Below are 27,466 nucleotides of genomic sequence, written 5' to 3'. Positions count from 1 at the left end.
AAAAAAATCTATAAAAATATGTAAAAAATTAAAAAAAAAACAATATATATCCTCCCCCAAAAAAAAAAAAAAAAAAAAAAAAAAAAAAAGCTAATACAGGAAAATAGCAGATACTAAGACAGGTATTAGACAACAAATAGTGATTGCTAAGAAATAGGAAGTAAGCGTAGTTAACACTAACACTGCCTCAAATTTAGTATGTGAAGAGTGTTCTAATCATAGAGCAAGGAAAAGGAACACACATAGAATCCAGAGGTCTCCCTGAGTCAAGGGAGTAGAGAGTGTGAGAGACCAAAGCCAACAGAGCTCACAGGAAAAGGTACCAGAGATGAGAGACTTGTGCTGAGAAAAAGTCTAGAGAGTAGAAATCTTAGAAAGTCTCTCAATTTTGCAGATGAGTTGTGATCAACATATGCATTTGAATACTTAAACCTAAGGAAATAATACCCAAAAGGATTGAAGGGAAAGATCCCGTAAGCCCAGGTATAGTGCTCATGCCTACCAGCAAGAGCAGAAAATCTTGTATTATACAGAGCATTGAGTAAAGTACTGAGAAGGCTTTTTTCTCCAAACTAGTCTGAGAATAAATGTTACTCTGGTTTTGTTTAAAGCATTTTAAAAGCAAGACCTGAAAGGTTGGAAGTGCTTCCAAATAATAGTATTTCAGAATGAAGCTCAGGAATACTTACAGAAACAGGAGATATCCAGGATCCAAGATATTAAGATTAATAATCTATAACCTCTAATTTGAAAAATAAGACTTGTAAGGGAGAGGAAAATATGACCCAAATATCAAGAAAAATCAATCAATTGAAACTGATACAGAATGTATATAGATAATAGCATTTGTAGACTTAAAACCATTGAATAAATTAAGTAAATATGTTAAGGATATCTTTAAAATATAAAAATAGAACCACTAGAGATGAAAACTACAATATCTTTAATGGATGAACAGAAAATTGGATGCCACATATGAAAATACTAGTGGACTTGAAAATAGTAATAGAAACCTTTCAAAATGAAATATGGAGGAAAAAAGACTTAAAAATTAAGACTTAAAGTATAATTTCCAGTGATGTAATGTTAGTATAATGAAAATTCTCAAAGGAAAAAGGAGAGAGAAAACATTTTGAAGTTTCAGTGGCAGAAAGTTTTCCATATTTCGTGAAAGCTGTAAAGCCAGAGATCCAAACATTTAGCTCAGTGAACCCTATCCAAAAGAAATAAGAATAAAAATGCTAAGATAGGAAAATTGCTTAAATCTAGTAATAAGAGAAATCCTAAAAGACAAAAATAGCACAGAATATAGAGAGCAACAAAGATAATGGCAGATTTCTCATCTAAAACAATGTGAGCTCAAAGATAGTAGAGCAACATCTTTAAAGAACTGAAAGAGAAATTATCTTCCTAGAGTCCTCTGTGTGCTATGAACTTTTAAAATAGATGAATTCATAAGAAGTATGCACCCTCATCATAATGGAACCAAACCCGAAATCAATAGCAGAAATAACATAGTAAAATCTCCAAATACACAGAGAGTGAAAAAACATGTTTCTAAATAATTGCTGGAACAAAAAGAATTTCTCAAAGGTAATAAAAAATACATGTAAATTAATAAAAATGAAAATTCAAATCTTTGGGATACAACTAAAGTGAAATTTAGAGGAAAAGTTACTGTGCTTAATTCTTATACTAGAATTAAAAAGAAATTCCCAAATCAATAATCTAGGCTCCCACCTCAAGAAACTTGGAAAAATTACAAAATTAACTGAAAACACATAGAAGTAATATAAGAGCAAAAATAATTTGTATTCAAGATAGAAAAAGGTAGGAACAAGCCAGAAGATGTTTTTAAAGAAATCTATAAAACTGACAAATCTTAGCAAATTGACAAGAGAGATGGAGGGATAGAACAGAATGGAAAGGGGAAGTGGGAGAGGAGACACAAATTACCAGTATCAAGTAATATCGGGAATCAAGGAAGGCATACCATTATAGATCCTAGTGACATTAAAAAGATAAGTGAATATTACTAACATTTATATGCCCATAAATCCAATAGCTTAAATGAAACGGATATATTTCTTGAAAGATACAAACTCCAAAACACACTTAAGAATTAAATAATCTGAATAGTCATATTTGAATTAAATAAGTTGATTTTATATTTAAATTTTTTGCATAATGTAAACTTCAAACACAGATGGCTTTACTGGAGAATTCTACCAAACTTCAAAATAAATAATATTCATTCTGTAAAAACTCTTACAGAATATTAAAAATCACAAAGGAAGAAGGCAAGAGAGGAAGAAGGGAGTAAAAGAACTTCTAAACAGCCAGAAAACAATTTTTTAAATGGCAATAGTAAATCCCTACTTATCTATAATAACTTTAAATGAATTCACTTCTTCAATAAAAAGACAGAAGTTGGCTAAATGACTTGGCTAAAAATAATCAGACCCAACTGTGTGCTGATTTTAGGAGACTCACTAAAGCCTTAAGGCTCATAAGTGAAGGTATGAAAAGAGATAAACCAATACGTGGAAATAAAAACAGCAAGAATAGCTACATTCATATTAAAGAAAAATTTGAAGTAAAAAACTGTTATAAGAAACAAAGGAAGTAACTATGTAATAATAAAGGAGTCAACTAATGAAGAGGATTTTACAACTGTATTGGAGAACCTAAGTATATGCAGCAAATATTAACATATCTGAAGGAAGAGATAAGGAGGAATATAACAATAGTAGGAGTTCTTAATATTATACTGTTAACAATGGATAGATCATCCATACAGAAAATCAATAAAGAAACATTTAACTTGAACTATACCTTAGACCAAATGAAACTAATAGGTATATACAGAATTTTCCAACCAATAGCACCTGATCACACAGTTTTCCAAAGGGCATATGAAGCATTTTCTAGAAAAGTAAGACTTAATGAACTTAAGAACATTAAAATCATATCGAATACCTTTTCTGATACAATGTTAGGAAATTAGAAATCAGTAACAGGAGGAAAGCTGAAATACTAATGAACAGCACACTCTTGATTTTCAAGAATAAATCAAAAAATATCTTGAGGCAAATGAAAATGGAAACACAATGTATAAGTGTAGAGAAGCAGCAACAACCATTCTAAGATGAAAATTTATAGTGGTAAATGCCAACATTAATTTAAAAAAAAAGAGGGAAAAAAGAAAACCAGCTGAACTTTGCACCTTAAAGATCAACTAAACCCAAAGTTAGCCTTAGAAGGAGATAACAGTGATGAGAGCAGAAACACATGGGGACTAGGAAAGGGATAGTAGAGCTGAAGGAAACTAAGGGCTGACTTTCACAAGGATAAAATTGGCAAACCTTTAGTTAAAGTAAGAAAAAAAGAAAGGAGAACTCAAATAAAATCAGAATGGAAATAAGAGACATTACAACTGACAGCAGAGAAATAAAAAGAATAAAAAACTGCTTTGAACAATTACACACTAATATTTTGGATAGCCTAGAAGAAATTACTAAATTCCTGGAAATGAACAACTTACCAAGATTAAATGATGAAGAAATAGAAAATGTGAGCAGAACAATAATTAAGGAGCTTGAATCAGTAATCAAAAAATTTCCCAAGAAAGAAAAGTCTGGGACAGATGGTTTCACAGGTGAAATTTACCAAACATTTAAAGAAGAATGTCAAACCTTCTCAGACTCTTCCAAAAATTGAAAAGGAAGAGACACTTCCAAACTCATTTTATGAGGCCAGGATCACCCTGATACCAAAACCAGACAAGAATACTATCAGAAAAGAAAAGTGGAGGCTAATATCTCTGATGAACATATATGTAAAAATCTTCATCAAAATACTAGCAAACCAAATTCAATGGCACATTAAAAGGATCAGAGTCATGACTGAGTGGATTTTTCCCCAGGGTGAAAGGGTGGTTTAACATATACAAATCAATAAATGTGATATACCATGTTAACAAATGAAAGGTAAAAATTGTATTATCATCTCAGTAGGTGAGAAAAGCATTTGACAAAACTTTACATTCCTTCATGATAAAAAAAAAACTCTTAAATTAGGTATTAAAGAAATGCATCTCAATATAAGTAATGTTATCTATGATAAGACCACAGTTAACATACTCAACAGTGAAAAACTGAAAGGTTTTCCTCTCCTATCAGGAACAAGGCAAGCATGCCCACTTTCACCACTTACATTTTTTTTTTTAAAGATTTTATTTATTTGTCAGAGAGAGAGAGAGCGCGCAAGCACAGGTAGAGAGAGTGGCAGGCAGAGTCAGAGGGAGAAGCAGGCTCCCCGCGGAGCAAGGAGCCCAATGTGGGACTGGATCCCAAGACGCTGGGATCATGACCTGAGCCGAAGGCAGCTGCTTAACCAACTGAGCCACCCAGGTGTCCCACCACTTACATTTAACATAGGAAGGAACACAGGAAGTCCTACTCCAAGCGATTAGGCAAGAGCAAGAAGAAAATTTGGCATCCAAATCAGAAAGAAATAAAATTGTCTATATTTTTAGATTAAATAACATTATATGTGTCCACCAAAATACTTAGCATTAATAAGCAATTTGAGCAAATGTAAAGGATATAAATCAATGTAGAAAAAACAGTTGCATTTCTATACACTCACTACAAAACATCTAAGAAATCAAGAAAATAATCCCATTCTCAATAGCATTGAAAATAGTAATATATTTAGTAATAAAGTTAATCAGGAAATGAGAGATCTATACAATGAATGTTATAAAATATTGACAAAAGAAATTAAGACACAAATAGATATTTCATGTTCATGGATTGGAAGAATTAATATTGTTAAAAAGACCAAAATTATGCAAAGCAATTGACAGATTTAGTTTAACCCCCATCAAAATTCCAAAAACATTTTTAACAAAAATAGAAAAAAAAATCCTAAAATTTGTGTGGGACCACATATAGCCAAATAGCTTTTAGCAAGAATAACAAAGGAGGAAGCATCACACTGCTGGGTTTCAAACTACATTGCAAAGCTCTAGCAATAAAAACAGTATTGTACTAGCATAGAAACAAACACATAGACCAATGGAACAGAACAGAGAGTCTATAAAAATCCATGCATATACAACCATACCATTCAACAAAGATGCCAAGAATAAACAGTGGGGAAAGGAGAGTCTCTTCAAAAGTAGTGTTGAGAAATTTGGATATCCACATGCAAAAGAATGGACTTGGACCCTTACCTTACACCATACACAAAAATCAACTGAAATTGTATTAAAGACTTAAACATAAACCATAACATTTCCACAAGAAAGTATAGAGGAAAAGCTCAGCAATGATTTTTTGAATATGACAGAAAAGACAGTTTCTGTTCATTTCTCTTGTGAACTTACCTACTTTCTTGTTGCTTTGCCTGCTTGGTTTTGTCTTTTTTAGTTTTTGTTTTTGTTTTTGTTTTGTTGTTGTTGTTAAAAACCCCCTCTCCTGGGGGTTTGTTTTCATTGTTGGCTGTGTGTTGTAGTTGTTTAGTTAGTCACTTCCTGAACTACTTTTACAAAGTCTGTAGTTTTTGTCATATGGGAACTTTGAAGTCCCTATTTCTTTAGTTTGTGATCTAAAATAAGAAAGGGAGGAAGAAAGGAAGGAGGGGGACAAGAAAAGGGAAGGGGAAGGGGAGCTCATCTGGTCTTTACAGATTGGCTGTTTTCAGGCATGTCTGTAACTCATCCCCGGACTACTCACAGCCTTGACTTTGATTTTCTTCTCTTGCTGAACCTAGAATCAGCCAGAGGTGAAAGCTTGAGGTTTTTTCCTTAGGTCTTCTCTGAAAGTGCATCCTGCCCTTAAAATTCATTTGTCTTCTAAATTCCTCCATATGTGCACACACTTCTTTACACTTTACAAAAAACCTCCAGCTTTCCCTCACAGACTTTCAATGCATCTATTGTTTGCCTCCCCTTGATTCCCTTGCCTCAAACAACAGCAGGTTGTTGGTGTACCTTGCACTATTTTCACAGAATGCCCTCTGAACAGCCACAGCTCTGCCTGAAGGAGTTTGATTTTGTTTTAAATTCCAGTTAGTGGGGCGCCTGGGTGGCTCCATGGGTTAAAGCCTCTGCCTTCGGCTCAGGTCATGATTTCAGGGTCCTGGGATAGAGCCCTGCATGGGGCTCTCTGCTCAGCGGGGAGCCTGCTTCCCTTCCTCTCTCTTTGCGTGCTTCTCTGCCTACTTGTGATCTCTGTCTGTCAAATAAATAAATAAAGTCTTTAAAAAATAAAATAAAATAAATTCCAGTTAGTTAACATATAATATTTATAGTAGTCTCAGAGGTACAATATAGTGATACATCACGTCCATATATCGCCCAGTGCTCATCACAGGTGCTTTCCTTAATCCTCCTCACCCATCCCTTTTGTCACCTCCCCTAGCTAGAGAGTATAGTGCTAAATGAAGTAAATCGGTCAGAGAGAAAATTGTGTCTCAATCAAAACAAAAAGACAAGGACCTTCAATCAGTCCTTCAGGTAGGCTCCAAATAGGTCAAAGCAGACAAGTTTCTGCAGAATAAGAGCTGATATGCTCTCTTTCTGGACTTAGGGCTGGGGTTGGATCCTGGGAGTAGAGACTATAGTTCTTGCCAGTGGTGGGGTGGGGAGGGACAAGGATGAATGAAAATGGAAAGCCTTCCTATCATTTACAAGTCCGTTTTTTCTTGACTCAGCATTTGAGTGGTTCTATACCTTTGACTATTGTGTAGACTTGGGCAGTTTGTTCTGACAATTTTGACATTTTTCAGTGCCCCTATGGAGCTATGAACTTTTGGAACTACCTAATGTACCATTTTCACAGACATGATTCCTGTTTTTCTCTTCTTAATCTTGTATCTCCATGGCTTTCTTGCTTATTTATTAATTTTCAAGTCAGAGCTTTTTTCTGCTAATGATCTTTGGTTATCCATATTTAAAAGTGGAATAATAAAAACGTTATTGGAAACACTATGCCTATGGGTAGGGATTATCATGTGCAGGCTTTAGTATTAAAACATTATCTATTTGTATCATTATATTAGGAATTTCCTGATGTATGTTTAGTTTATTCATCTTTACCTGGTCTGTTCAAAAGAGGAAACTTTTCTGGTCATCTGAGAGGGTAGACTTGGCTACTGTCATTTTGAGGGACATGTAAAATCAAGGTGTTGAGGGGTTTCCACATTCAGTAAACAAATGGTCACTGAATCATCTTACACCCGAATGCACATGGGGCCTCCCGTTACAGAGCCCTCTCTGTGTCTTTGGTGAGGGAATGCGTGCTTCAGTTACCTAGTTTAGAAGAATCATTAGGCAGTCCTCCAGATATTAGTCTGATATTTACCTTCATTTTCAGAAGTACTATCATTTGGAAGTTCCTCACTGCTGGTTAAAAATTCACATTTGTTGTATCTGCTTTCAAATACTACAATTCAGGGGCTTTCCCTCTTAAAGTTTTCCTGTGATTTTTTTGTTTTCTCTTTTCTTGTGGACTTTTTTTTTTAATGTTAATTATTTTAGTGACATTTAGGGGTGGAGAGGACTTAGCTGTGTTTTCAAACCACCATCTTTACTCTGAAATCTGTTTGTAGGACTTCTCCTTAACCCCTATTTCTTGAATCTGATTTTAAGAACCAGTTTCTAGGATTTAAGCTTTACAAATTTGAAGAGACTTTTTAGGATAAATGGTAGAAATAAAAAAATTTCTTCAGGTACTTTGTCATATTTATCTTTTAATGGATAATCTTGAACATCAAAAATCTTGAGCATCATCATACAAGTTTATTTTAAAATAATATTTTAATTCATTAATACTTTAAAACTTTTGTTGAATGTAGTATCAAAGATAGACCAGGCCCTAATTGTGAAAACATTTGGCTTAGCAACTAACGGCTTCCAAGGGTGATACATAATGTCAAACAACTTGCCCATTGGAAATTTAGTTGATCGTTCCTCAATAATATTTTATTATTATATTACTAATTTTTATTATTTTATTATTTATATTATGATATTATTATTTCCTTTATTTTTATTTCCATGTCCTGTGGCTTCTAGGCTAAATCTTCAGTTTTTCTTCTATTAATTAATCCATTAGTTCATATAAAGCCATCAAGTTAATTTGTAGGAAAACAGAACACTTAAAGGCATGGAATATTTGGTTGTTGACTATATTCCATTATTATACTCTTTCATTTTTACAATTATGAGTAGTTGTCTGCTACTTTATGGTCAAAATTGCAAGATTATTTCATTTCACTATTGCTCTTATAGTAATATTTGAAAATCCTTTTTAAGGTGGGTATTCTTCTTATGGTTCATTCTTACAAACTGTTTTTTAAGGTTAGATTCTTGAAATAAATTTATTGAAAAGATCACTGAAATGGAAAATTGGAGTGACTCATTCAAGCAAAGTGTAATTGAATGTTTGAGTCATTACTCTTGATGACAAATATAAAAACTAATGAAAGTCAATGGTGTTAAAATCTACAAAAAGTAAAACATCAAACACAGCAGGGAAGACCAAGATCAAAGGAATACATAGGTTGTGAAAGTGTTGTAAATCATGACTACCACAATCTCAAGTGTCAGTGAAGCTTACATTAAAACTATAGAGCTACATTTTTGGGTGGTATAGGAGGGATGGTTAAAAAGGTAGTTATTTGTGTTCTGTAGAAAGCCAAGGATACATTATAAACTTAGTTAAGACTTCTCAGTGCCACCTCCCCAGGTTTCTGAGAAAGACTCTAATGTGTTACTTGACTTTTTTCTATTTGTCCAAGCTCTTCTCCAGTCCTGGTTTGACAGTTGGGTTTCCTTTTTCTTCGCCAGTCCTTAGACTTTAATTTATTTCCTTTTTCTTCCCATTCCTTAGACTTTATTTTTGTTTTGATTGTTTAACTTCCCAACTTGGCATGGTGACACTGACATAGAACCAAATTTTTAGCCAAATTTTTGGTAGGCCTATAACTTGTTCCTCATCAGTCTGGTCAGGCAAATCCTAGGGCACGGAGCATTAATCTAAGAAAATTATAACTATGAACTTAAGAATAGAATGTAAGCTCAGAAGTCAAGCTCTTCAAAATGGGGAAGTTGGAGTCTTACAGTAGAGACCTGATAAGGAAGGGTAGTTTTCTCCCGTTGCCCGGTTTTAAGTCTGAGATGGAACGCTGATAAAATGAGCTTGGGAACCATTCCAGGTCAACAGTAATGTTCGAGTGATCAAATAGTGGGAGTAGGTAAAGAGAGGTGTTTAGCTTGGAGAACACTGGCAGTGATGAATTCTTACTCATAGCCATTTTAAAAAGATGTCAGAGTCAGGTTTCCTGGAAGGTCTATGCAGATTGATAACAAGGATCAACTAGCAGGTGGAGAGATATAAATAAAAGGAACCAGCTTCTAGGTTCTATGCTGTCTTTCATATTTCATGTTTGTTTGATTGTTCTAAAGCATATAAGAAATCAGGCCATCATTTCCTAAATGTAATAAACTAGCAAAGAGTTCTTATGATTGCCTTTAGTTATGGTAGCCAAGAGAGTATCAGCAAAAAAAGTCATATTACTTCAAACCCTCCTCATTGTCTATATCATATTTATCTCTACTGTTTTTATTTGAAAAACTTGGTCCAATCCAATTATTACTGGAGCGCAGTTAAAACTGTTGTTCTACCTTATTGTCAAGAAGCCAGTAGATCAATAATAGCTTTATCTCCATACCTCTAAACAGAACTTGAAATGCATGTGTATGTGTATGTGATATAGTTAGGGAGTTGATAGCTTAGGCTCTAGAGTCAGATGTCTGAGGCTCAGTCTACATTTCCTAATAGCACTAGATCTGTCATTGTACCCAAGTTAATTTTATGCATATCTCAAATTCCCAACTTGTTAAATGAGTCTAAAGATGTTACATACTTCACAAAATACAATAAGGTGATAAGGTAAAAATGACATCATTTAAGGCTATAAACTTGAAATTTTTTTCAGTATGATATGTCCAAATGCTCAAGCGTCACCAGGCTCTTCCTGGCATTACTAATACAGAAAAATTAATACTATTATATATTAATTATTTTATTGTCGTTTCCATTTCAGTATAAAATGTATAAATGAGGACTGCCTCATTAAGAGTTCACATTAAAAAGGATCTAAAATGAAAGAAGATGGGATTGGGAGGGAGACAAACCATAAGTGACTCTTAATCTCACAAAACAAACTGAGGGTTGCTGGGGGAAGGGGGTTTGGGAGAAGGGGGTGGTATTATGGACATTGGGGAGGGTATGTGTTTTGGTGAGTGCTGTGAAGTGTGTAAACCTGGCGATTCACAGACCTGTACCCCTGGGGATAAAAATATATGTTTATAAAAAATAAAAAAAAAATTAATAATAAAAAAAAAATAAAAAGGATCCACTCCAATCTTGGTATCTAAACCAAAATCTCCTGAAGGTATACCAAAAGAGAGGGTTGTAACTTCAGTGCCCACAGAAATGCCTACTAAATTCTCTTTATGGACCCATCATACTAAGGTCCTTTTGATTCCACAGTAGACAAGTCTCATCTTATTTATTTATGTTGCTTTAATATATTAAAAAGCTAATGCCTTTATGACTGAGTGTCTTGATATTTTTTCACTGTTTTAGTGACATCATGGGAATTAACAATCCATTTATAGAAAATTCATAGTATTCTCTACTTGGTACTTGCATTTACACTCTAAATTATTATTTTGTAATAAGGTTTTTATGTCCCTGAAGACTTCAGTGTTGAGCCCTGAGTGAACTTACTAATGGATCAAGGCAATCTTGAAGAATACCTAGTAGTTCCATCTTATGTAAATATCATTTTTCCTAAATCTTCATATTGCCATTACATTTCAAATACTCTTTGAGCCTTAATATTCTATTGTTATAGAGTGAAACAAACCTCTTAATCTCTTATTATGAAAGTGGGAAATGAAACTAATAAAAGCTTTTCTTTTTGTGTGTAACCAGACTCTTGGTTTTGTTAGAACCAGAATAAAAATAAAGTTTTCATAACCTCTTAGTTGTTCACTTTCAGAACTATTATGTCATTTTTCACTGAGTTTGTAGGCAATATTTCAGTGCCTTATAGTAAGATAATTATATTGAGCTGCCTGCCTGGAAATTACAACAAAAACAGCACGAGCTTTCCTCTTTTCCTCTGTAAGAAGCAACTCTATTTGAACATCTGGTATCATTTGCCTAAGATACATCAAAAGGAATAATATTCGACAAGTAATGCTTCTATGAATGCTTCAATATCCTATATTTTAATATATATCATAATTTATTTTAGACTTTGAACAAGTTTAGTTAGAAATGATTGCGGATTTGTATTCCAAGATAAAATTTACTGATGATATGATTGTACTCGTCAGAATAAGAACAAAAATAATCATCAGGGATATTACCTGTTTTGTATTTGAAAATTCCTTAGGGAGAAATTTAATTAATCACCCCTCATTGCTTTATTAGCCTTCTCTTGTTGCTATTCTTCCTTATAATCATTATCAAGGACTGGCCAGAGACCTCTGACTGTAACCTTGAACTAAGACAAAAAAGAAACAGAATCTTTATAGAAGTATTTAGATAAAGAGGAAAGTGGAGACCTAGAGTAGCATCTCTACCACCTAAAGTGAGAACTAAAACCCTTGTGACTGTCCTGGAGTGAGGGCTGAGGCCAGTATTATTAATTAGTTTTCAAGTCGTCATTGCTATCAACTTTCCTTGGCTTACAGAACCTTGATATTTTTAGAAATGCAATGTGTTGAACCATAGGAGAGGTGTCATGGTTTGGTCTATTCAGTTCAATAGTCTCATTCTAATCTCTGTGTTCTGCAGAATCCTTCGGGGCAAGTGCTCTGAGTAACAGTTACTCACTTAGATGTATGTCTTTTGTTTTGTTCATTGTAGTGCTCTGGCCTGTGTTGCTGTGTTCCCCGCAGTCTTGGTTCTCTGGTTCCCGCTGCCAGTCACTGGATCAAACCTCTGGTGAGTCTTCCTACACTCAGTATTTACTGTTAATATCCTCATCTGTCCCTAGTTTTGTGACTGCCTCTACACTGTAGCTTTCATGTGTAAATTCAGCTAAATCGTTTTAGGAATCACTGGGTTCAGATTAGAATTCCTATAGCCTTTCCTGTGACTTTGCAAGCATCTAATTCTTGTATTAAACCCTTTTCTGCTTAAAATACTTACAAAGATTTTTATTTCCGAAACTGAGCATGATGGACACGGCCATACTCTTTTTGCAGGTAAGTTTGGCCCTGTGACTCAGTGGTTACAAGGGTTGTTGGGATTTTTTGCATATCTTCTGGTAAAGATAGTTTTCTGATTAAAGATATAAGGGTATAAAAGTAAGTAGTTTGGCTGTTCTTCTCCTTTCCATCTTTCTCCTTCTCTTCCTTCCTTTGATCTCAGTGTTAGAGCAGGTGTCTTACAACCACATAATTTCTAGACCGATGAGGACCAAAGGCTATATTAGGCATAGTAGTGAAGGGTGGAAAAACCCTGGGTCCTTGATAACATCATTAGGCTACTGAAGAAGGTCTGGACTGCTTACTGAATTTGTGCATTGTTAGGTTTCCTGCTATGTACTAGAAGAATAATTTCTAATTGATCAGGTAGTATTACCTACTGACTTCTTCATGGCCATAGATTAAAGGTAAAGAAAATATGAACTTCTCTAATGGGACAGGTGCTGTCAGTATTCCACCCATGTTCTCAGGTTTTACTCTTCCATTGTAGTCTAGCCAAACTTCCATGGTCATACAATGTCTCTGTGACTGAGTACTTTTCTTTGAATTTCAGAAGGCCTCCTTCCAACATCTAGAGCAAGGTAAAATTGCCAAGAAATTAACATCTCTTCAGATATCCTCAACCAGTCACTCTCAGAAATTGTCATATAAATATACTAATCTCTTGGTACCCCGGGCAGGAAAATTCTGAGTGGTTTTTACCATTCCCAGACTTGCACAGCACACTGTATTAGCTTAATAACTGATCATTTATTGCTTGTCTCATATATAGAGGTTATACTATCTAAATCAAATATTTGCACTTGATTTCTTCTCCCTTATGTGCTTCTATGAGAATCAAAGTTAAGGCACCTAAATTAAAATCAAATTAGATCCATTAAATCCCAATCAAATAAAAGAGTCTTTGCTGTTTTACTCAGTGGTCAGTGCACAAAGCCCTGTGGAAGCCATCTGGGATTTAATTTATGACTACGGCTTTTCAAAGACTTGGGCTCTTTGATTTTGATATATTATTTCAGTTATTACTGTGTCTTGACTATTCCCATCATATAATTCCTAATGGATACCATTACATCACCTTTATCACTAGCTATCATCAAGAAAATTTATAATTAACCTACTGCTCTGACTCTACTACTGCTTCAAAAGACAACTTAATTTTAATTCATTTTGAAGACCATTTTCCCATTTGTTAAATGACTTTAACTGAAAATAGAGTCTGAGTTCTCCTTAATCAAGTATCTGCTATTTCCATGAGCTCAAGCCACATGACTTTTTATATCCCTGTGTGCAGGCAAGATGGGTAGATTTTTTTTTTTTTTTTTGTAGAGTTAAAAAAAAATAGCCCCTGTTGACATGAGAATACTTTGCTTCTTGGCTAAAGTGCTAGTAATTCTGTAGGTAAGAGAGGTTTCCTAAGGTAACAAGCCATTGTAACTGAATTAAAATATCTTGCTACCAGGGAAGACCAAATAATGAGCTAGCGGATGCATCACTGAGGATGTGCTCATTTAAAATATTACTGCCTCTTGTCACCTACCATATGGAAATGACTCTACTGAGATTACATCTTAATGAGAAAGAGGAAGAAGAAAACTGAAGAATGATTTGTACTCCGGTCAATTACTCTGTATGACAGAGCACACTGTGAAGACTTCAGGGCCCCAAGAAAAAGATTATAAAATGGGGGGGAGGTGGATGTCAAGCAAAAGCTGATATCCACTGAGCAACTAGTATACAGGGTTACCCTGTATATTAGATTGCATGAAAAATATAAAAAATTTAAAAAATAAGGAAGCAAAATAATAAGCTATAGTTAAACTTTGCCTTAACTCTCCATTTCCACTTCACAGCACTTAAGAATTGTGGGATCAGCAAAAACATTTTGCTTTTACAAGAAAAGCTATTTTATTCTGACAGAAAGGCCTTAGGTAAAAAGTAAATTTAAAAATCCAATTTAGAGGGGAAAATTTTAGGAAACTGTGTTATTTTTTTTGTTGGTAGAAACTGTCACACATACAACTGAGTTCCCTTGCATGAATCTTTTATCAAAGCAAGACCAATGAGGCTAGTTAGCTGATGATAGAGCAGTTTTTACACAAAACAATTTTATTTTGTTGAGTTTTAGTTGATGACAAACATGTTTGAATATCTACTAGGAAAATTTCCAAGAAGGTCCCCTTCTGTTGGAGGGAGAAAGGGGTAATAGGCTTTAGGAAGTAATTTTCCTGATAGAAATGATCTTTCAACTCTGTTAACCGATTAGTGCCAGGAATGTGTTTTATACAACTTATTGTAAGAAAAATTATAAAGACAAAAAAAAGAGTTCCCCCAATTGTAAGCGTATTGATAATAAAGACCTTAATTTAAGTCATCTGAAGATCCTCACTGCCCATAACCATACTTTGTAATTATTATGTTGTCAATAAGTATTTATTGAATAAATGAATGCTAGTTATGTTTTATCTTATGTTCTCAAAGAATTTATAATCTAGTTGACTTACGGAGGCATACTTCTGTGAACTGGCCAAAACTGCTATGTTGTATACACAATCAGTGGGCTCTTTGGTTAACTACTGATAGCTGTTAGCAGTTTAAAATAAGTAAAGGTAATTCCCAGGCTATAATAAAAGCAAGTCTCAGACAAATTTGGCCACAGACGCCAACATGTATTATCAGTCAAGTATAGGATGTTTTTAAAAAATTTGATCAGGTTCCAGTTTATAAGAAAGTAATTTGCATGAAAGATGTACTTAAGACATATGTGACAGTATTCCATTGTTAGATCATTACTAAATCAGACTATTAAGAAATCCCTGGGTCAGCGGTAGAAAAGAAATATTTAAGAATTAAGTCTAAGATGTCATGCTTAAGGGTGTAAGTGAAAGCTATATTGTTCATTATACTCTTATCCCTATTAATGCAAAGTCTAGGATTATTCCTAAAATGTTTTAGTCAATCTACACATCTTGAAGACCACCAGTGAGATTTCATCCCTAATAACTATTTTGATAATGAACAGAATTCCTCCAGTAGAGCCATAATTGTAACATACTGTGCTGATGAACTAATTTTGATGATGATGACCAGAGAAAGAGGTAACTCAAGTTACCTCTTGTAGTAGCTGTTGGAGGGATGGGCTAATTCATTTTCTCCTGTTTCTGATAAGGACAAATAAATTCTCCTAGAGTGTGGTTTTCATATGCATATATAATAGCAAATTGACTATGCTAAAGTACTTCAAATAAATGCAGTTTCATATCATATATGACATGAGTGGATATCAGTAAAAATAACTAATGCATATTGAATGCTTCCTGTGTGTGGAGGGAAGCTTCTAAATATTTCACATGAGTCAGCTCAAATAATCCCACAGCAACACTATTATTTCATTGTCGGTAAGAGAAAATTGAGGCTCTGAGAAGCTGGGTTGCTTGCTAAGGTAAGAAGCTGGCAGGTGGCAATTTATGATTTAAATGTAGGTAATTAGCTCTAAAATCCACACTCTAAACCAAACTGAAGTAGTGACTCTCAGAACACTGAATGCAGAATGATGGAACTAAGGACTAACTTGTACAAGCTACTGGGACTTGGAGCTTGACCCAGTCATACATGCAGAAGGACTGGACAGGTGTGCTGTTTGTCCTGGATTCCAGATCTGCTCAGTAGGTAAATAGACTCAGTTACAGGTGAACCAAGATTACCTATGTGGTAGGTACTCTGACATGTGTCCATATTCTGTCTATATCATTTATTCAAATTTGTAACAGAAGAGCAGTTATCTTTATCCAAACAATCAGGCTTGACCTGTATACCCAGCTTCTAAGGACTTACATAGCTGATAGGCCATCTGGACAAGTGCCATGATCAATTGAAGCCCTGGATTCATACTACAGTGGTGAGTTTCAAGGGGTATGGGTGATTTAGTGATGGTAGAATATGATTATTTGGTGGAGACAGCTCAGTAGATGAAAAAAATGCAATCTAAAAATAATTACTTCAGTGGAACAACCAATTTACCCTTTAAAAATTTTATTAATGCATAATTGCCGTACAGTGCTATATAAGTTTCAGGTGTACAATGTACTAATTCAACAATTGTACGCCGTGCTCAGGGATCACCACTATTAGGTTAGTCACCATCTGTCTTACAATTGTTGTTACAATGTGATTAACTATATTCCCTATGCTGTACTTCTCATCTCTGTGACTTAATTATTTTGTAACTGGAAGTTTTGCTTCTTAACTCCTGAATCTGTTTTGCCCACCTTCCCATCTACCTCCCATCTGGCAAATACCAGTTTGTTGTCTGTATTTAACGGTCTTTTTTTTGTTGTTCATTTTGTTTTTTATATTCTGCATGTCTGTGAAATCCTATGATATTCATCTTTTCTGGGTCTGAATTAACTTAGTATTAGACCCTCTAGATCCATTTATGTTGTCAAAAATGGCAAGATGTCATTCTTTTTTTTTTTTTTTTTGGCTTAGCAGTATTCCATTGTGCGTGTGTGTGTGTGTGTGTGTGTGTATGCCACATCCTCTTTATCCATTCTTCTGTTGATGGACAATTGATTTGCTTCCCTGTCTTTGTTACAGTAAATAAAGCCACAATAAACACAGGGATGCATGTGTTGTCTTTTTGAATTAATGTTTTTGTTTTCTTTGGGTCAATACCCAATATTGGAATTACTAGGTCATATGGTGTTTCTATTTTTTGGAAGAATTTTTGGAGGAATCTCCATATTCTTTTCCATAGTGTTATACCAATTTAAATTCCTGCCAGCAGGAAAAGGAAAAGATACCCTTTTCTCCAACTTTGGACCTTTGCTTGTTATTTCTTCTCTTTTTTTTTTAATTAATTTATTTTTTTCAGCGTAACAGTATTCATTGTTTTGCACCACACCCAGTGCTCCATGCAATCCGTGCCCTCTCCAATACCCACCACCTGGTTTCCCCAACCTCCCACCCCCAAACCCTTCAAACCCCTGATTGTTTTTCAGAGTCCTTTTTGATACTAGTCATTCTGACTGGTTTGAAGTGATATATCATTGTGATTTTGATTTGCATTTCCTGACGGTCAGTACTATTGAGTACCTCTTCATGTGCCTGTTGGCTATCTCTGTGTCTTCTTTGGAAAAATGTCTGTTTGAGATCTCAGCCCATTTTTTAATCAGATTGTATTTTTTGGTATAGAGTTGTAAAACTTTTTTGTATATACTTTGGATATTAACCCCTATCAGATATATTATTTTTGCAAATAACTGCTTTCATTCAGTAGGTTGCCCTTCTGTTTTATCAATAGTTTCCTTTGTTGTGTAAAATATTTTTATTTTGATGTTGTCCTAATCATTAATTTTTGCTTTTGTTTTCCTTGCCTGAGGAGACATATCCATACATGTGTTGCTAAGTATGATGTCCAAGAGATTAATGCCTTTGTTTTCTATTGTAAGTTTAATGGCTTTAGGTGTCACATTTCAGTCTTTAACACACTTTGAGTTTATTATTATGTATGGTATAAGAACACGGTCCAGTTTCATTCTATTGTACATAGTTGTCTAGTTTTCCCAACTCATTTTTGTAAGAGATTGTCTTACTCCCATAGCATGTTGTTTCCTTCTTTATTATAGATTAATTGACCACATAGGTGTGGGTTTATTTCTGGGCTCTCTATCCTATCCATTTATCGATCTATCTATCTATCTATCTATCTATCTATCTATCTATATATATGTTGGGGCTAGTACCAAACTCTTGTTATTGTAACATCACATTGATTGATTTTTTAATATTGAACCAGACTTGCCACACTGGAATAAATCCCACCTGATTTTAGTGAAGGATTTTTTTAATGTATTATTAAATTTGGTTTGCTACTATTTTGTTGATGGTTTTGCACCTATGTTCATTTAAAATAATGAGAATAGGTGTTTTAATTTTTTGGGGTTTTTTTTGTTTTTTGTTTTTTTAAAAGATTTTATTTATTTGACAGAGAGATCACAAGTAGGCAGAGAGGCAGGCAGAGAGAGAGGGAGAAGCAGGTTCCCTGCTGAGCAGAGAGCCTGACGGTGGCTCGATCCCAGGACCCTGAGACCATGACCCGAGCTGAAGGCAGAGGCTTAACCCATTGAGCCACCCAGGTGCCCCTATTTTTTTGTTTTTGTATTTGTCTGGTTTTGGTATCAGGGTAATGGTGGCCTCATAGAATGAATTTGGAAGTTTCCCCTCCTCTTTTAATTTTTGCAATTGTGAGAAGAATAGGTATTAATTCCTCATTACATGTTTGACAGAATCCACCTGTGAAGCCCTCTGGTCCTAGATTATTCTTTGTTGAGAGTTTTTTATTACCACATCAATTTTGTTACTAGTAATTGGTCTACTAAAATTTCCTATTTCTTACTGAGTTTTAGAATACTGTATGTTTCCAGAAATTTATTAATTTGTTCTAAGTTGTCCGATTTGTTGGCATGAAATTTTTCATAATATTTTCATAATTCTTGGTATTCCTTTGTATTTATCTTTTATTTCTGATTTTATTTATTTCAATACAGACTCTTTTTTTCTTAATGAGTCTGGTTAAAGGTTTATTAGTTTTTGTTTATCATTTCAAATGATCAGCTTGTGTTTCATTGATTTTATTTTTCTGTTGCTTTGTCATAGTGTCTGTGTAATTTATTTCCATTCCAATCTTTATTTCCTTCTTTAGCTTTAGGCTTTGTTTGTTCTCTTTTTCTAGCTTCTTTAGATATAAGTTAAGTTTTGTTTTTGTTTTTGTTTCTGTTTTTGTTTTTGAGATTTTTCTTGTTTCTTGAGATAGGCCTATGGTGCTATAAACTTCCCCCTTAGAACTGCTTTTTATGTGTCTCAAAGATTGTGGAGCATTGTGTTTTCATTTGTCTTTAAGTATTTTTTTAAATTTCCCCTTTGATTTCTTCATTGCCCATCAGTTGTTTAGCAAGTATGGTGTTTAACCTCCATGGATTTATGTTTTGTTCCAGATTTTTTCTTATAATTCAATTCTAGTTTCATATCATTGGGGTTATAAAAGATGCTGGATGCAATTTCAGTCTTCCTAAGTTTACTGAGACTTGTTTCATCCTAACATGATCCATGCTGGAGAATGTTGCACGTACACTTGAGAAGAATGTGTATTCTGGTTTTGGATGGAATGTTCTGTATATACCTGTTAGGTCCCTCTAGTCTAATGTGCCCTATAAAGTCACCATTTCCTAGTTGCTTTTCTGTCTGGATGATCTGTCCACTGATGTAACTGAGATGTTAAATTGCCCTGTTCTTACTGTATTACTGCCAACTTCTCCCTTTATGTCTGTTACTATATGTATATTTTTTTATTTAGGCACATAGAGATTTACAATTATACATTCTCTTATTGGATTGTTCCCTTTATCATTATGTAGTGCTCTTCTTTGTCTCTTGCTATAATCTTTCTCTCTCCTTCTATTCTGTATGATAACCTTGCTGGGTAGAGTATTCTTGGTTGTAGGTTTTTTCCGCTTAGCACTTTGAATATATCCCGCCACTCCCTCTGGTCTACAGAGTTGCTGCTGATAGCCTTATAGGATTTCTCTTATATGTGGTTGTTTTCTTTTCTCTTGCTTTTAAAATTCTCCCTTTATCATTCCTTGCTGACTTTTTAGATATTAGGTGTCTTGGTGTGGACCTCCTTTGGTTCCCCATTTAGGGACTGAGAGTCCCTAGAATCTGAGAGTCCAGAAGTAATAGAATAAAACTTGAAGAAATCTACAATGATCTCTTTATATATCCATGAAGGAATCAAGACCTAGAGAGGTCAACTGACTTTAACAAATGTGAACGCTTCCAGAATATTAAAAGCTTTTGAATATTCTTATAATATATTCTGATAAAAAAAAACTGAACTAGGAAAAAAAAGTCCATTTCAGCTGCCTGAGGGAAAGTAAGATATGTGAATATCTTTGTTAAAGTTCATCATATTTGACAGTTTTACAGTTTCAGTGTTGGTATGAAAGTGAGGGAGGAAACCTTGGTTTTCTAGCATTTAAAAAATGTATATTACCACCTATCTTCTAAAACTTCAGATTTAGTGAATTGTCCTTGGAGTAAAATAGTTCAGTATAACAACAGGCAAATTACCATTATGCTATCAATCTTTTTGGACATGGTTACTATTATTAATGAGTAGTTAATTGAGGTTGATAAAAAATTTTTCCCTTTTTACCTTTTCATCTCCTTAAAAACAAAAGTAATACTGCATTTTGGGTGACAGCTTTTCTATCTCTGTGGAAAGAACTGGACTTTGATTAAGTATATATTAAACTATTGAAAAGGTCTGTGTGTGTGTGTACATATGTGCAAATGCATGCATATGTTTGAGTTTTCACATTCACTGAAACAGTGTTGGCAATATCAAAACTTTTTTTTCTTAATCATATATGTAGCCAATGCAGGTATAGTGTCCTAGAGTTATAACCTCTGTCACATCAGTAAATACCCATGATTTGTTAAAATTGTTCTATGGTTATGTATGGTACTTCTCTAAGCTTTGACTGACAAGATGATTTTACTGAAAGGGACTATATCAGATACTGACCATTTGGATGCACAAATAAAACTGAGACATCTGAAATAAAAGAACTTTAAAACCTTATTTTTGGAGAACAAATCGAAATCTTTCCAATGACTTCACTTCAGGCAGAAGTAGTACTTACCAGTATCTTCTCTTCTTTGGAAAAATAAAATGGGGAAATAAAAGTTACAGCATTAAATGACCCCCATATGTAAAGGGAAACATAAATACGTCTGACTTTAGATCAAGTAAAAGTTCTATTTTGGAAACTCTGGTTTTACTGTGTTTCTTTTGGGTATTACACAAGAGAAATGGTTTATATATACTATGCCTAAAATAAGTACTTAATCTTCATGAATGTGATTCTCATGGAAGCACAAACAAGCTCCTGTATCCCTGTATCATCCCTCTTTCCCAGTCTATACAATAAGGAATCTTAAGAGTAATTATTTTCAGTACAATGTGATGTAACTGTGCCACTTTCATCAGCATTAACAAGGGCAGCACAGCTAATTCTTCATTCAGGGCACTGATTTGGAGTTCTGTTGTGTGAAATGGCTCTACAACTAATAAATTAGACTTTCTGCAAGTTATACAACAGCTGAGAATAGGGAGCATCTTCAGAAATCCTCAGGCCCAAATGGTTTCTCTACTTATACTAAACATTGAGAGAATTGCTCTGAATTGAGCTTTCTTAGGCCTTCAAAACTGCTCGGTAAGGGAGTAAAAAAAGGAACAGAAAATAATATCTATTGTTTAATTTAAATCATGCTAGACAGAGTGTTGCAAAATAAGTAGACTGTTTGAAATCAAAAGCCATGTAGTAGGATGAAATATTTTAGTTTCCTAAGAGGGCGTAGAGGAGGGTCTAAGGGTTAGAGTACCTGCTCTTGGATGAGTGTATGGAAGTTTTCGTCCTATAGAAGAAACCTTTCTTTCTTTCTTTTTAAAGATTTTATTTATTTATTTATTTGACACAGAGAGAGAGAGAGGTCACAAGTAGGCAGAGAGGCAGGCAGAGAGAGAGGGGGAAGCAGGCTCCTTGGTGAGCAGAGATCCCAATGTGGGGCTCCATTCCAGGACCCTGAGATCATGACCTGAGTGCAAGGCAGAGGCTTTAACCCACTGAGCCACCCAGGTGTCCTAGAAAAAAGCTTCTAATGAACTTGTTTTACTTTCAGTGGAAAAGACAGTGTTTCCTGGAATGACCAAAATAAATAAATAAATAAATAAATAGGAAACTTTTAAATAATCTCATTAGTCTTTCAAGATTATTTTCAGGTACCTGTTGAGTTTGTGGATTTCTTTTTATTTGATATCTGGTATGTTACATTATTTAAAATGATCATTATATTAGAGTCTCCCCCTGGAAACAGAAGAATACAAAAAGGTCTGAATCCCTAAGCTCATCACCTATGACATAGTATAACAAGGATTTCTGTGTATAGTAAGACAGGGCAGTGTTTCCTAGACTCAACATCTAGGTGGTCATACAAGGATTTTCCCCAAGGGAAAAGTGTTTTTCCATGAATGTGCAGTAACATGAAATATTTCAGAAGAAATGGAGGTAGGTTTTTGTTTTTTGTTTTATTGTTGTTTATTTGTTTGCTTGTTTTTTAGTAAGAATTAACTAGGTTTTTGTTAATACCCCCTCATAGCAATCAGTGAAATTCTCCTTCCCTTTTCTGAGCAGCCCCTCTTGTTTGATGGTGATTTTTATTTCCCAGTTTACTCTGAGTTGTCATTAAAACTTGATTATTGTGAGGCTAGAATCAAGTCAAATTTCCTCCTCTTAGTAAGATACAGCTCTTATTTCATGCCATATCTCTTGTTTTCTCCTCATTTAGCTTGTGTTCTTTCTCAAGACATTTCTTCAGGAACAGTAAGTGGGAGAAAAACTGAATCCTTTCATGTATGAAATATATTTTGTCTTAACATTTGAATAGTAATTTTGTTTGGCAAAAAAATCCAGATTGAAAATAAATTTCCCTGAGTAATTTAAAGATGTTCTCAGTTGTCTCCTAACATTCAGTTTTGCTGATGATAAATGTGATGTTTGTCTGATTCTCATTCTTTTTGGTTATGTTGTGTTTTTGGAAGCCACTTGATCATCTTAATCCTTGGGATTATGAAATATTATGTAAGTATGTTTAGGATTGGTCTTTTTTCCGTCATCCTGTTTGTAACTTAGTAAGGCATTTCAGTACAAAGGCTCGTGTTTTTAACAGCTTTAGAAAATCATTACACTATTTCTTGGAAACACTTTTCCTTTGAACTTCTAGTCACATAGTGCTTACTTAATACCTATTATCAACTTAATCTACAGATACCAAATATTGATAGGTAATACATATTTATGGCTTAAAATATGTAGCAGATAAAAAAATGTCAGGCCTAAGCATAGCATATTAACATATCAATAATCAATATCAATAATACTTAAAGGTAGAAAAATTAAATATACCAGCCTAAGAAAATGAGATTTCCAGTGAGTTTTAAAAAATGACTCAACTATATGCTAAAGTAACTTTGAAATCAAATATGTAAGTATGTTGAAAGTCAAATGATGAGAGGAGATATACTATGCAACCATTAATAAAAAGCAGAAATGGCTATATTAATATCTAATAATGTAGACTTATGAGTAAGTAAAATTATCAGAGTCAAAGAAAAACATTATGTAAAGATGAGCAAATTACCAGGAATGTATAATGATAATAAATAGGTTACCCACTAAACAACAGAGATTTCAAATATGTGAAGCAAAAACTGATAGACCTAAAAGGAAAAATAGACAAATTCACAATCCGATAGCTGAGGACTTTAACAGTCTACTCTCAACAGCTGATAGAACCAGTCAGAAAGTTAGCAAGTACCCAGGAGGTCTGAACAGTATAAACAACCAACAGTATCCAATCAAAATATACACAACATTCCAGCCAACAACAGCAAGACATCTACCAAGGTAGATCATATTTTGGGCCATAAAACAAACCTCAATAAGTTTAAAAGAAATGAAATTGTACAGAGTCTGTTCTCAGATCATTATGGAATTTAAGTAGAAATCTATAACAAAGACAGCTGTCAAACTTGTCATTCTTTGGAAATTAAATACAACTTCTGAATAGTCCATAGATCAAAGAGGATGACTCAAACAAAATTAAAAAATAGAACTAAATGAAATTAAGAAGTCATTATATTTAAATGTTCAGGGTAAATCTAAAGGAGTGTTCAGAGGCAAAGTAGATTTGAATTCTTACATTAGAAATGAAAGGCGGTCTCAAATCAGTAGTCCAAGTTCCTAGTTCACGTGACTAGAAAAAGAAGAGCAAAACAAATAAAAGATCTCAAGGCAAGCAGAAGGAAAGAAATATTAAATATAATAAGAAATCTATGAAATTGAAAGTAGGAATATAATAAAATCATTGAAACATAAAGTTGATTCTTCAAAAAATAATAAAGTTGATAGAAGTGTAGCAAGACTGACAACAATAAAAAGAAAGAACACAAATGATCCTATTAGCAATAGAATAGGAAATAGCAGTTTAGATCCTAGAGCCATTAAAAAGAAAGGAAACACTATGAACAACTTAATATTTGTGAATTTGGTACATTAAACCAGGTACTTAAAAACCCAAACTACTAAAACTCACCTAAGCTTAAATAGAGACACTGAATAGGTCTGTAATCATTAAAGAAGTTGAATTTAGGCTCTTCCTGAAAACAGACTTTCAAGGCCAAATGGTTTCTGTAGAGAGTTCTATGAAACATTTAAAGAAAAATGATACCAATGTTATGTAAACACTTCCAGAAAATAGGAGAAGAAAAAGCACTTCCCAACTCATTTCATGAAGGCTAGGTTTACCCTGATAATATCACCAGAAGATAGTACAAAAAAAAAAGGACACTAAAGAACAATATCTCTCATGACTATAGATAGAAAAACTCTTGGGAATATATTGACAAAAATTCAATCATATATAAAAATAATTATTGTGTTATTAGCAAGTGGGATTTATGCCAAGTATGCAAAGCTGGTACACCACTTGAAAATCAATGTAATTCATTGCATCAACAGTTAAAAGAATACAAATTCATATGATCGTATCAGTTGGCACACAGAAGAGCACTTGATGTGGTGTGCCTGGGTGGCTCAGTTGTTAAGCATCTGTCTTTGACTCAGGTCATGATGCTGGGGTCCTGGGATCAAGCCCTACATCTGGCTCCCTGCTCAGTGGGAAACCTGCTTCTCCCTCTCCTACTTGCCCTGTGTTCCCTCCCTAACTATCTCTCTATCTCTGTCAAATAAATAAATAAAATCTTAAAAAAAAAAAAGAAAGTAAAGAAAAGCACTTGACAGAAATCCAACATCCGTTCCTGACAGAACTCTCAGCAAATTAGGACTAGAAGGGAGTTACCTTAACTTGATGAAGAGTGTCTACAAAAAGACAACAGCTAACATCACAGTTACTTCTGAAAAATGAAATTTATAGAGGTAAAAATGAAATGGGCCAGGAGAATTTTATCTGATTTGTTGCTTCAGAGGCAATTATGTAGAGGCAATAAAATATATAAATAAGTCTGAATTGTTGTAGAAACGTGCTTTATTAAAAGTCAATGATAGGAGCAACTGACAGCTTTGAAGTATTTAGTGGCAAGAAATGATGAGGTGTCAGTATGATAACCTTCCCAGCAAGAGAGGAGTGTGGTTGGAACTGATAACTCTGATGCAGCTCAAGAACAAATAGAAATTGACAAAAATCAACATTATCTACATATAGGCTGCATTAACTAAGGCTCTTCCAGATTTTTGATAAAATAAATTTAGTTCATATGTTGACATCATAGTACTCACTAGCACCTTTTGACCCCTGGCCACATCCCCATCCTCTGTTCAGAGAGAATCAGTTAGTTGTTATTTCTTTCCCATATATTATAAACATGTAAAAGTATATATGCATTGAGATATACATTTACTTACACAAGAGAGGTCACACTAGACACATTGTCTTGTAACATGCTTATTGCCCTTAATATCTCACATATCCCAATGCCTGCTGATGCACCTTATTCTTTTTTTTATGCATGATATTCCAGTGAGTTTATTTAAGTTGATTTCTATTGAACATTTTCCCAGCTTTACTGAGATAGAGATGACATACACCATTGTGTTAGTTTAAGGTATGCATGTGATATTTTGACATACATAAATATTGGGAAATGAATACTATAATAAAGTTACTTCCTATGTCCATGGCCTTAAAATAGTTGCTATGTGTATGTGCATGTGTGTGTCTGTGTGTGTGTGTGTGTGTGCAGTGAGACCATTTATAATCTACTCTTCAGTGACTTTCAGATATACAGTACAATGTTAACTATAGCCACCATAATGTACATTAGTATTGATGAACATTTATTTTGTGTTCAGATTTTTGTTTGGGGGGTAATGCTGCAATAGATATCCTTGTATATATGTGTCCTTATATTTGAGCATGTCCTTGGAGGTAAGATCACTTTGAGTGATAAGAATATTGATTAATACTGGCTTTCAGAGGGTTTATAAGAATTCGCTTGCCTCACATTTTATGAGGATTCTTGTTTCTCTACATCTTCACTAATATTAGATCATCAAGTCTTTTTAATGTTTTCTATCTATAGAGGAAAATAATATACTATTGCTTAATTTATATTTCTTAGTTATGAATGATAATAGGCACTTTTTTACAGGTTAGTAACTTGGTTGTGAAACATATTCATATACTTGGTCCATTTTTCTATTGTGAGAATTTCTCTAACTTATAAAAGTCTATTAAATATTAAAATATTAATATTAATATTAAATAAAACCATATTAAAGAAAAATATTACCTGTGTGACATAGGTAATAAAATGTCTTTGTTTTTGATCCCTGGACTATTTTGAATTTTGTAAGAGTTTTACTTGGGGAAACATAAACTTAAAAAAAAAAAACCGCTTTTAGCTAAATTGATTACTCCTTGTTTGTAGATTGTTAAGAGTTTTATGTCAGCTTTAGAAAATTTTATCCCTACAAAATTATTTTTAATAATCTGAACATTCTTCTAGTATTTAGTTGGTTTTATCTCTGTTTCAAATTTTGGTCTATCGGGAGTTTATTCCATATAAAAAACGAAGTAGGGCCTAGCCTGACCTTATGATAATATTCTTTGCAAAGAGTACAACAACATGTGTGACAACTCACATTTTTTCTTTGCTAATTTAAAAATGCATCTTTATCACACACATTTTCATACACATTTTGGGATACCTTGTTTCATTCCAGTGGTCTGCTTTATTCATTTCTGCATTGTACAATCATGGGAGCTTTATAGTATGTTTGACATAGTCTAGAAATAATCTCTTCATGAATTGTCTCTTTTCAAATATTTTTCTCAGTTATTGCCACATTTACCCACTCAAATCAACTTTATGGTCATTTTAACAAATTATACAAATTAGCCCTTTTGTAGCTTGATTGAAAGTATGTGAATATAAGGTCAATTTAGAAAAAAGTTACCATCAATTCATGAATAATTTTACTCCTAAAGCTTTAAAACTTTTTGTTGATGTTAAAATGAGAATTTTCT

The sequence above is a fragment of the Mustela nigripes genome, chromosome 12, assembly GCF_022355385.1.
Source record: "Mustela nigripes isolate SB6536 chromosome 12, MUSNIG.SB6536, whole genome shotgun sequence".
Lineage (NCBI taxonomy): Eukaryota > Metazoa > Chordata > Mammalia > Carnivora > Mustelidae > Mustela > Mustela nigripes.
The sequence above is the reverse complement of the archived record's forward strand: the minus strand, read 5'-3'. Positions refer to the sequence as shown.